Raw genomic sequence first — 7942 nt, forward strand, 5'->3', positions numbered from 1 at the left:
CAGCCCCCCTGGCCAGACTGTTTGCCCTCCTCACTCCAGGGTATGCACCATATCGGTGTGCTCGTGCCTTGCTCCAGATGCCCATCGCACATCCCCCTCTCCTTAAAGTAATAGCATCTCACCACCCTGGGCAGCTGCTACATAGGCCGAGATACAAGTGATGCGGACTACGTTGCTCTTTAAATATCGTTGGGGTGCAGCAGGATAGGCTGGCTGAGTGTAGGACAGGCTGGGCACACGATTGGCGCGACTCCTTTGACTGCTGCTGCGCCTGGTCCCTCCGCAAAGGCAGCCCGAGGCACTGCTCGGCCGCCAGCAGCCAGACCTCTGTAAGGTCAGCTGCTCCGGCGTCCCAGCAGCCGCCTCAGCCCTCCTCCTTACCTCTTCGGCGACCCACATCCTTCTCCCCGGCTCCATCACGGGCACGGCAGGGATCATCCCCGCCAGCACCAAACCTCCAGTTGCTATAACACCACCACCTCTTCTTCCCCAGCTCCAAGAGCAGCTGGACAGGCACTCAGCGCCCAGGAGCACCCCGGGGGGCTACAGCCCCGCCGGGCCCTGGTTCCTTTAGTACAGGCAGGCAGACCCCAAGGAGGGAAGGGGCAGGCAGGGCCCTCCTGGGTGCGAGGCAGCGGCTCCTCGTGGCCCGGCCCCGCCGCTGGCCGTGCCCCCTCAGCCCTGGGAGCCCTCCCCGGGGCTGAAGACAATGGGACCGACCCCAGCAGCGGCACCGGGGACCCGCAGCGCCCACCGTGGCGAAGGCGGGGAGCCACTCCGGGGACGCTCCCCCGGCCCCGCACACCAGCGGCACCTCCACGGGGGGATGCTGCTGCACGGCCCTCGCTCGCCGCTGTTATGGTGGGGGTGGGCTGCGGGGTTTTTCCGGCTGGCCGGGGGCCCTACGGCCGGGCAGGGACCCTTTTAATTGTTCCCTGCCCTCCGCGCAGGCTGCAGGCAGCTTCTCTTGCCTGGCGGGTTTTTCCAGGCAGGCTCTGGCTGCTGCAGCGCAAACACGCTCCAGCACAGCCAGGGAGACCGGACTTTTTCGCTTTTTCGGCCAACAAACTGCGTTTTGCATTTGAATAACCCCCAGCCCGCCCGTCTCGGAACGGCCCGACCCGCGGGGCTCCGAGCCCGGCCGCGGGGGTGCCTCTGCCTCCCCCTTGCCGCTCCACCCCAGCTCAACTTTGCAATGAGCCAGGCGGCTACGGGAGGGGGGAAAGAGAGGAGAAACAGAGGGATTACAAACAAAAAGAAAAAAAAAAAAAGGAGGGGGGTCCGAAAGTAGAGATCCCCGCCGTCCCCCCCCGCCCGCGGCAGCCCCGGGACCCGTCCCGCACACGTACCAGGGCTGCGGCGCGGCCAGCCCGCGGCTCACAGGAAGGGGCGATGCTGGCATGGCTCGGGTCACGGCCCGGGCCCCCGCGGGCCGGCGGCTCCCATGGCGCGACGAGCCCAGGCGGGAGAGGAGCCCCTGGCCGCGAAACGTGCTCTGGGCGGCGGCGGCGCCCCTGGCCGGACCCTCCGGGAGGGAGCGGGGAGGGGGCGGCCCGGCGGGGCGCTCGCCGCACCGAGCCCTCCCGGCAGGCGGCAAAACGCGCCCTGGATCCCCGCGGCCGGAGCGGGATTCGCCGCCCCCCGCACCCCACCCACGCCCCCGCGCTGCGGGGGGACCCGGCACGGCCCCGGGCGCTGCGCGGTGCCCGCAGGGCTGCCCACGAGAGCCGCCGTGGGCGTGCCAGGCTGAGAACGCCGCGGGTTATTTGACAGCAGCAACAACGAAATAAATAAAATGAGGGTAATGAGGAAAAGGAGAATTATTCCGTTACTTGCGGAGGCTGCGGTTTGGCGCCGCACACCTCCCGATCAGCCACAGAGGTGGCACTCTCTGAAATCATCCCTGTTCTTTGTAGGCGGGAAGAGAGAAGACTGGTGAGCCGTGACGGGCGAGGGTCTCGCCCGGGGCCAAACCCTCTTGTCCTTACATGTGCCATCCAGGAGGACCCTCAAACACCGGCGTCCATCAGGGCCCGGCCATCCCACGCGCGGAGCAAGCACACGCTGAACCATGGGGAAGATGCTGGCAGAGGAGGAAGAGCTGCCGAGCCACTCTCTCCCTCCTGCAAGGAGGAAAAATATAATGAGCCTTGCTCTCTCCCCATCCCCCGCCTCATCCATTAAGAGCCACTGATGATATTTGCGGCTCCTTCCCAGAAGGAATCAGGCAAGTAAAATGTTACAGTAAGAGGAAGAGTCAGCCCAGCCTTCTTCCACCACTCCTTATCACTACAGCCCTTTGTCAGAGTGGAAAACAGGCCACCAAATCTAACAGACTAAAAAACAGATGTTGGAAATGGGATCTGTGAAACAATATACCCAAGCAGTACTTTTTTAGAATGGCTTCATTATTATTAAGTCTGTAGCTGTTGCAATATAAAGCGCTTCAAGTGTGAACCAACCCATTCAAATTCGAGCCTGCAGAGAGGCTTTTCTGCTGCATAAAAGGAGTAGTACGGTCCACATCCATTCCTAGAGATGCTTTAAATACCAGTTGTTTGGCTGGTTTAAGTGACGTGTTAAAGGAGAAGCAGTGGCACAGGTCTGCACAGCTCCTTGTCACTGCTGCCATTCAGTGGCCTTGGGCAAGGTAGCTCTTCGCTAATTTGTACCTCCATCACTTCTCTCCTCTCCTGTATGTCCTTGTAGTGAGAGAATAGTCTGGGAATCTCAGTCAAGCTCAGACACTTCAGATGCAACAAGGTGAAACCTACACCACAGACTCCTGAATTTTGAACACTTGCCTCATCAGCTCTCAGTGGCAGACGATTCCAGCAATGCATCAGCTCTCTTTGCTGGGTGTAACCATACCCTCCACTCCTCAGTCTGTAAAGGCTGCTTTTCCATGGGGCTGGACATCAAGACTGTCATCCCAAAGACTTGCCCTGCTAAAAGATGAGGTAACACAAACTATTTTACTAGATAAAATAACAGGTGATTTGAGAGACAAAAGAGCTATTGCTCTGAAAGTGCTGAATGAGGCAGAAGTTGAAGGAACAGGTACTGGATGATAAAACCCCACATAAGCTGAGTGTGTTTCTTGGGAAGAGTGCAATAAGTTGGAAGTTGTGGTCTTGAACAAAACACAGAACAAGAAATGAAGAACTTGGGGGAAAGCAACAAGCAGTGAGAGCTAAGGTTTGTTTAGAGTAAGCAGGTTAATAGGAGCACCTAAACGTGTGCAATCACAGCTCCATTAAAAACGTGCTAAAGGCAAGGAAACAAACGAGAACTAACAACTGTCTATTTTCACATAACATGCTTGTGGTCTTTTTCAACATCAAGAAATGTCCTGGGAAGCGAGTAGCACCAGATGACAATCTTTCATGGCACCAGGAAGATACTCAGCCTACTAACACAAGCTGAGTATAACCACTTAGAGGAAGATCTCACAGTAATGACTGTCTAGGCAACACAATAGTGGATGAAATCCTTTCACTAAATGTAAACGGAGGCACACGAAGGGCAACATGAAAGTCACATCCTCTGACTTAGCTCCTACCATGCAAAATGGAGATCCTGGTACTGTGACAGGTACCCAGGGAAGCTGGGCTGTGTGCTCAAGTGGAGTGTTCGGAACCATTACCAAAAGGAGAACAGAACAGGAAACATCCCAACACCCTCATCTTTTAGCCCAGATCTGTTGTCTGCTCACATCTCAAGCATAACACCAAGTTCTGGTCTGCTTAAAAGGTGCAAAGACAAACTTGAAAGACATAGAAAAATGTAGTAAGGGTAGCCAAAGCCACAATGAGCACCAGTATTTCCACCCTGGAAGGGCAACAGTCTCAGTAAAATCCCAACCAATATACTGTAAAAACAAAAGCGGGGAAGTGCCATCAGTGAGTGATACTCACCATTTCTCTAAAGTAGAGGATATCAAAGCAACTGATATCCTCAGATATCAGAACAGAATACAGCAACTTCTTTGTGCAGCATGTTACCAAACCATGGAACTCACTGCTGCAGCAGATTGAAAAGGCAGAAGTCTTTAGAGATTGGGGTTTTTTAAAGCAAAATCAATGGAAGAAAGTTTAATCAAAAGCCAATTAATACAGAAGTACTATTTTAGCTACACATTACTTGAAGCTGAAAGAGTGCAGTGAGGAAACAGCCTTGTATGCTAGCCTTGTATGCTACTCCTTCCCTATGTACATGCTACTGCCTATTTTCAGGAGTAAAGTTTTAAGCTTGTGGACCTTTGGTCTGACACAGTGCTACCCTTCCTGTGTTTTTATCCAGAATAAAATGCACGTTAGTACCTGCCTACAGAAGGAACAAAACTGAACAACATTGTACCAAGTAACGCAGTGCACAAACCTGTGAGTAGTTCTGCATTACAGGCAGTTCTGGCAAAGCCCAAGTCTGTGGTAAAGATCAGGGAGCTGTGAGGGGCAGCTGCTCCCTGAGAGACAGGGAGCCCCACAAAACAGCCAGCAGGACAAGGACCTCCCTCAGCAGCACCCAGCCCCACTGTACACACTCAAGGTAAACATGACAGACCCAGGGGCAGCATCCACATCCAGCACACGTCCGTCCAGGTAATAAAACAGCTCCCAAGAGAGGAGGCAGGTCTGAGGCTGAACTAAGAACCCAATCTGTAGGTCAGAAGCAGGTCTAGAGACCCAGGAGATAAGCAAATTTACATACAATCCAAGTGAATAACAAAGCATGTCCCTGATTACTTAACAGAGCCAAACCCAGGCTCTCACTAAACACAGCCCACAGCTGAGCCATGGCTGAGCTTCAATAGAGCGGCTGGTCCGGTGGGCACCGGCTGTGGGTGGAGACTCCAGGTGCAGCTGGTCAGGCCCATTAAGGCCTATTAGTGCCCTCAGGGCCTTGACCCTGGAAACAGAACTATTCAGGTATGTTGTCCCTAAATCAGTCCTGCAGTCACCTGGATCAGACTCTGCAACAGGCACACCAATCCAAGCTAAGAAAGGTTAGACTGCTGCTGAATTTAAGCCCTCCACAAACCAAAACCTCTGGGAATCACACTGCAAAGACACATAAGCTGCTTTTTAAGGGACAGATTTGATCTAACCAGGCCTATCTAGACTAGCTTTGCCTCCCTCATAGTGGAAACCTGATGCTGAGACATTAGGGCTGTCTCCTTGTGCGATAACAAAGTATGGATTAAAGTGTCTACCTTGCAAAGCCTCCCTCACATTTGTTATTTTGGACTCCAGGGTGACATGGTGACCCAGGAACCTGTGTTCTGTGCCTGCAAGCCCAGCTGAACACAGGCTGAACACTGTTAATGCCTTTGGCTTTGTAATACAGATGATCAGATAAATCACCCACAGCATTGTTAGTTGGCAGTATCTGAAAGAGAAAAGTCTTGAACAACATGAGTTTAATGCAGAAACTCTTGAATTCCAATTGTGGTTTTGACAATGACTTACTCATTTAGTCTTCCTTGGCCCTGGTTCTATAGATAGTATCTACCTGCCTGATTGGCACTGAGAACAGGTAAACATTTGTAAGCAGTTGAACACAGAGAGTTTAAGCGTGAACACCATTTTACTTGAAGTAAGGCCAGAAGGGGATATGATTTCATCTTTGGATACCCATTATAAAGGCCCACTGCATTCATTCTAAATATTTCCTATTAGATGTTCCTGACCTGCAGTGGACCTATTTTTTACCGGAAATCTTGGCCCTTACATCTTGGCTCATGCATGACTGTGCATGAGCAATCTAAAGCAGGAGTGCAGAATGATTGTGTTGTGCCTTGCTGGTAAACACTGCATCTGGGAAGACAGATGTGCATGTACAAACCCAACATTTTTGGGTGCTTCAGGTCTACAGCACTTTTCAGTAAGCCATGTGACACCAGAGGTCACGTAGTTCACACCTCTTCCCTGCATCTGAAAGAAAGGAAGAGGCCTTCGTAGCTAGAGAAATTTGGCACCACTGTATCTGCAGACTCAATGACTCAGATGAGTTGAATATTTCTGGTTCCTTAAAGACCTCACAGACAGGCTTTGGGTAGGGACTGTCAAGGTCCTGAGGGTGCTAACAAGTGTTAATGGCCCTGACCAGCCTCACCTGGGTCCTCTGCCCCCACAACCAGGGTGGAGTCCGTGAGCCCAGTAACTTCATTTAAGATCAGGCCTGGCCAGACCCTCCTTCTCTGTCTAAGCTCTGTTGTAGGTATGCTTGTTTTGAGTCCTGGCTCTGGCCTTGGTTGTTGTCTGGACCTGGTTGCTAGATGAACCTTAGGCTGGTTTTGGGCCTTTGCTCCTGCTGTTCCTCACCTGCCTCTCCTGATGGACTCTAGACCTGCTTTGTGCCCTTGCTGTGACTGAGGATGGAGCCTGTCCCCAGCACCCAGCTCTGCCTCTCCTGCTGCGGGACTGCACCCTGTCGGTGAGGACGCTACCTGTGCAGTGCTCACCTTTGGCTCCTTGCTCACCTCGCCTCAGGAAGTAGCACTCCTGTCTCTTGCTGACAAAGAGAGCTCAAGATACTGCACTGGCAAGGAACTGAGACTTGCTTGAGTACTCCCAATGTGCAAGCCATAATCTTTGTGGAGGAAGAAGGGAAAAACAAAGGTCAGATTCTTGAGTCTCATGTGGGGAAAGCTCTGCTTCTGCTGGTTTTGGATATGGTTTGGGACCAATGAACAGACAACTAGGTAGCTGTTACTTCAGATCGCTAATTAGTAAAGAACAGAAGCAAGTCTAAAGTGGAAACAAACATTTGCAATGCCTGCAGTCCAAAGGCATGACACCTGAGGGTAATTTTTACAACTGTCCCAAAACAGAGCTTGCTGTATATCAGTATTTTAAGAGCACTGGAAATAATCTTTTCAGCAACCACTGCTATGAGAGTAGCTTACCTAATTTCAGCATTGAGAATCTATTTCAATTGATAAATATTTAAAATATGTTTATAAACCCAAGCATATTTAACAGCGAAAAAAATCAGGAAGAATTGATATTGATAGAGCTTCCCCAACCTGCTTAATTTTTTTCCTTCAAGTTAGAAGCCTTGTTCTTAAGCATCTTGATTTTAATGTCTTCTGTTGATCGTCAGTCTGCCAGAGGAAGCATGACTGTGCTGTCAGACATGAGTGTAACCTGGGCAACATTACAATTGCTGATGGCTTTTAAGAATGGGTCATAAAAGAGAAGTAACTAGAGAAACTCTGTTAAGGGCATAAACACTTCAAGGTAAAAGGATGAAGTGTCAGCAGGGAGAATGGTAAGATTTGAAGGTGCAAATGAACTATTACAAAAGTTACAGAAGAAAACAGAGCTTGAGAGCCCTTTATACCAGCAAGTATTTAAAAAACCCCCACAAAGCTATACACATAAAGCTGGCTGCTGAATTCCTTTGTGTGTTAGTATATCTATACAAGATGTTCTGTTTAGCTTTGCAATGCAAGTTTATTACTGTTTCCCTAAACAGTATGCACTCATGGGGCATACTTCTCTAAATTACCAGGGCTGACAAAGGATCTTCCTGAAATATCTTGCCTTTATCCCAAAGAAGTAACAGCCCATTTATGTAATTTTTGGGGTTTTTTTTGGGTTTTTTTTTTTTTAGTCTGAGGTGAAATTCTGGAAACTAGATGACTTTCAGCTGTTAGTGCAGTCAACACTTTCCTGTGTGAAATCAGTAAATTAGGTTCCTACAGCTGGAGCTGTTAACATAGGCTGGTTGCTGTGGCAGTAGGAGGCTTTTCCTGAGTGTAACCCCCAAAGAATACAAATTGGCTGGAGAAAGCTGCATTAACAGTGACTATAAAACTTGCTTCAATGACTCACAGAACAGTTGCTGTTCCATTAGAGACTTCTCAGGTATATTACAGAATGTGAAAAGGCTTGAGAGTTTTCCTCTATAAAGGACTTATTCCATATTTTCTGGACAA

General features: G+C 50.4%; 1 protein-coding gene across 6 annotated transcripts in view; it reads right to left on the minus strand.

Annotated features, from left to right (window-relative positions):
• TET1 (tet methylcytosine dioxygenase 1) overlaps nucleotides 1-7942 on the minus strand; it is an 81946-nt gene that overhangs the window by 69573 nt on the left and 4431 nt on the right. For 2 of the 6 annotated variants that reach the window (XM_064662272.1, XM_064662270.1), the window contains exon 1: nucleotides 1350-1537. The exons of 1 other annotated variant lie outside the window; for it this stretch is intronic. The gene's annotated coding sequence lies outside the window, so the exon portion shown is untranslated. Of the gene's footprint in view, nucleotides 1-1349; nucleotides 1541-1988; nucleotides 2124-2804; nucleotides 2949-7942 lie in introns of those variants that run through there. 3 more of the 6 variants (XM_064662271.1, XM_064662274.1, XM_064662275.1) reach the window with 3 other exon arrangements.

This window comes from Pseudopipra pipra, chromosome 8 (genome assembly GCF_036250125.1).
Source record: "Pseudopipra pipra isolate bDixPip1 chromosome 8, bDixPip1.hap1, whole genome shotgun sequence".
Taxonomy (NCBI): domain Eukaryota; kingdom Metazoa; phylum Chordata; class Aves; order Passeriformes; family Pipridae; genus Pseudopipra; species Pseudopipra pipra.